The following is a 4,003-nucleotide window of genomic DNA, read 5'->3' on the forward strand; positions in this document are numbered from 1 at the left end:
TCATTTTTGGACGGGTGAGGGGTGTTTAAGACTGGGGCCTGGCGAAAATTTAATTATAACAGCCCAAACTTGATTTTCTTTTATATCAATTTCCTTTTTAATTCATTTCTCTTTTTAATTCTTTCTTCTTTTCTTCTTTTTTTTTTCTTCTTCTTTTTTTTCAAAATTAAACATGAAACCCTTAAATTAAGATTAAAAATAAAATTGACCTACCAAGGTGAATTAATTAAATCAAATAATAATTACCTCAAATAATTACGAAACTAATTAAAGAAAAAACTACCAAAATTCAAAAATTAAAATTAAAAGTGCAAAAATAAATATTTTGTGATTTTTCATTTTTTTGTAAAACACTAAATTATCAATTAATTCAAGAATGCAAAATTAGATCCTAAATACCAATGCAGTGTATTTTTGTATTTTTTTCATTAATTAAATAAAATAAACATGCCCGGGCAATATGCAAACAATTAACAGAAAATGCCTCAAAAATCCACAAAATTGCCAACAATGGAAATATTATTTTATTTTGAATTTATGGGAGTAATTCATATATAGGGCAAAAATCACGTGCTCACAGCGAGAAGAAGTGATGGCATTTTTTCGAAGATCGGGAAATAAACCTGCTTAGAGCAGCCAGTCTTTCGGTTAGTCTTTGGACTTCTTTCACGTTTTTCCACTGGTTTGGGATGTCATCGATGGATTTAGTTTTGTCGGGATTAACTTTGATTCCCTTTTGTGACACCAGGAAACCTAAAAATTTACCGAAGCTAACTCCGAATGAACAATTTTCAGGGTTAAACTTCATGTTATGCTTCCTTAGGATGTTAAAGGTTTCTTGGAGGTGTTTCAGATGGTCACCTATGTTCAAAGACTTAACCAGTATATCATCTATATCAACTTCCATTATTTTCATATTTGCTTTTCGAACATTTTGTTCACGAGCCTCTGATAAGCGGATCTGGCATTTTTAATCCCGAAAGGCATCACATTGTAGCAATATGTGCCAAAGTTTGTTATGAACTAAGCTTTTTCCTGATCCTCCGGGTTCATCTTAATTTTGTTGTACCCGGAATAGGCATCGAGGAAAATTATTAATGCGTGCCCGGTCATTTCATTAATCATATGATCAATGTTTGGCAATGGAAACGAATCTTTCAGGCATGCCTTATTCAAATCCTTATAATCTACGCACATGCAAAATTTATTATTCTTTTTTGGAACTACTACTATGTTAGCTAGCCAGTCGGGATACTTTACCTCCCGGATTGAACCAACATCGAGAAATCGAGCTACCTCTTCTTTGACAAATCTATTTATGACCTCGACAATCGGGCGCTTCTTTTTCCTTACCAAAGGGATGCTGAGGTCCAGGCTTAACTTGTATATGGCCACTTCTATCGGGATACCTGTCATATCTGCATGCGACCATGCAAAACAATCAACATTAGTTTTAAGAAATTCTATAAATCCTGACCTGAGCTTGGGGTTCAGTCCTGTCCCCAAGTGGAACTTCCTCTATAGAAACTTTTCGAACAACGCCACCTGTTCGAGTTCTTCCGTCGTGGATTTGGTTGCATCCATCTCTTCCGGTACCTGGAATAACTTGGTACCTGATAGGATTCTGACGGCTCCTCCCCTTTGTCGTCTTCGTTTGATTCGGGAGCGGGTGTCGGTTCCTGTAATTGCTATACCACATATTTCTTCCCTTTTCTACTGGAAACCGAGATCGCATTTATCTCCCTTGTCACCGATTGATCTCCCCTTATTTGTTTGATTCCCTCCGTAGTTGGGAATTTCAGAAGTTGATGATATATTGATGGAACAACCTTCATCTTGTGTAGCCATAGCCTACCAAGAATTATATTGTAGCTTATGTCGCCATCTACTACTTCAAACAAGGTAGTCTTCATGTCCCCTTCGACATTTGTGGGCAGCAGGATCTCCCATCGGGTTGTCACACTTGTTAAGTTGAACCCGACAAGAAGCTTTGTGGCCAGAATGATACTTTTGGTTATCTTGGCTTGCTCCAGCACCCTCCATGTAATGATATTGGATGAACTTCCTGGGTCCACCAAAACACATTTAATTTTAAAATCTAAAACGTTAAGATAAATTACTAGGGCAACGTTGTGCGGTAGTTGAAGTCCATCGGCGTCCTCTTCTGTGAATATGATGTCATCCTCGACAATTTTCTGGAGTCTCTTGCTATGAGTTACCAACACTTTTGTCTTTTTTGCTGCCAAGAAGGTTACACCATTAATCTTCTCCCCCCCCCCCCAAAAAAAAATCATATTGATCATCCGTCAAGGAGGATCTTTTCCTATTTTCGAGGGTTTTGCAGTGTCTCGGTTGCGGTCATAGTTGTTTTTAGCTTGGTCGCTTAAGAACTCCCTAAGATGGCCATTTTTCAGCAATGTCGCCACTTCTTCACACAGATGTAGGTAGTCCCCAGTCCGGTGGCCATTAGTCCCATAGTACTTACCCTATAGATTAGTATCCCTTTGGCTGGGATCAAATCTCATCGACCTCGAGAACCGTGCTTCCTTGATGTTTCTCATCGCCGATACCAACTCTACCACATTGATATGAAATTGTATTCAGACAGCATGGGATAGGTGGAGTCCTGGGAACTTGATATCTCTCTATCTTGCAATAACCTGCTATTTCGACCACGATCAGTTCTCTTATCGGGAGCGAACCTATCCTCCGACTGGAATCCTCTGCTGCATCTTTCGGCCCTTTCATAGGGCAAAAACCGACCCTTAGAAAATCGTCAATCTGCATCAAAATCATCCTTCGATTTATCCTTGTTCTTTTCTCGATCCCAAGCCTTAGCTAATGCCGGGAACCTAAGCTAATCATCTTCTATTCTTATCTTTGATTCGTAAAGATTGTGGACATTGTGAGCATGTGATTTTTGTCCTACTAGAAATACTCCTACAGAAATTAAAGAAATAGATTTTCTAAATATTCTTCAATTTCATAGGATTTTTGTAGGATTTTATTAATTGTTTGCATTTTTGTGCACATTTAATTTTGTTAAAATCATGAAAAATACCACAACAACGTCAAAAATATTCATGTATTACATATTAGGGTTTGTGTTTGTATTTTAGGATCAAATGGTTAATTAATTGCTTTATTAAAATGAAAATCACAAAAAATATTGTTCATTTTACATTTTTAGCTTTTAATATTAGATTAGTAATTTTCTCTTCATCAATTTGGGATTAATTAATTTTGTAAATATTATAAATAGATAATTAGTTTGATTTTACAGATTAGATTAATTTAGGATTTAATTTAGGACTTTAATAATTTAGTTAGGTATTTAAAATTAAAGAAAAGAAAAGAAAAAAACAAATAAAATCAAAATAGGAAGAATTCAATTTTGTCTCACAATTATTGGGTCACCCAAAGAACAAAAATCGGTGGCCTAATTACATTTTAACCAATTACGCCCAAGCCCAGATTTCCCCATACACGGTCCAATCTCCCCCCACTAAAACGACGCCGCATTCATCACCCCTTAATCCCAGCCGTTGGATTCTTTTGATCCAACGGCTCGCAACTAACCCCCATTTTTCTTTTAACTGTCCGAAGACCCCCCCCCCAACCCTAAAACCACTTCATTCTTCATCCCCTACACCTTAAAGACCAAACCCTAGCCGCCCTAGGATCCCCACCGGCCCCGCCGCTCGGAAATCGCACTACGGCGGCGAAGAACTTCCGAACCACCCCAAACTCAGACCCCACACTCCCTTAAGTGCAAATCCATCAATGGCTTCACCGAAATCCCCATCTATTTCCACCAATCTCAGATCTGAGATCTCACCCAAACCCTAAGCCGCCCGAGAAAACCCCAAAATCATACCAAACAACCCTTAGCCTCCCCTCACCACTATCCTCCACCAATTTCCCTAAATTCCCTATCAATTTCCTCGAATCCCAAATCTAAGAAAAAATAGAAACCCTAATTTTTCCTCTTTTCGAGTTTCAA

Source organism: Nicotiana tabacum, chromosome 20 (assembly GCF_000715075.1).
Source record: "Nicotiana tabacum cultivar K326 chromosome 20, ASM71507v2, whole genome shotgun sequence".
NCBI classification, from domain to species: domain Eukaryota; kingdom Viridiplantae; phylum Streptophyta; class Magnoliopsida; order Solanales; family Solanaceae; genus Nicotiana; species Nicotiana tabacum.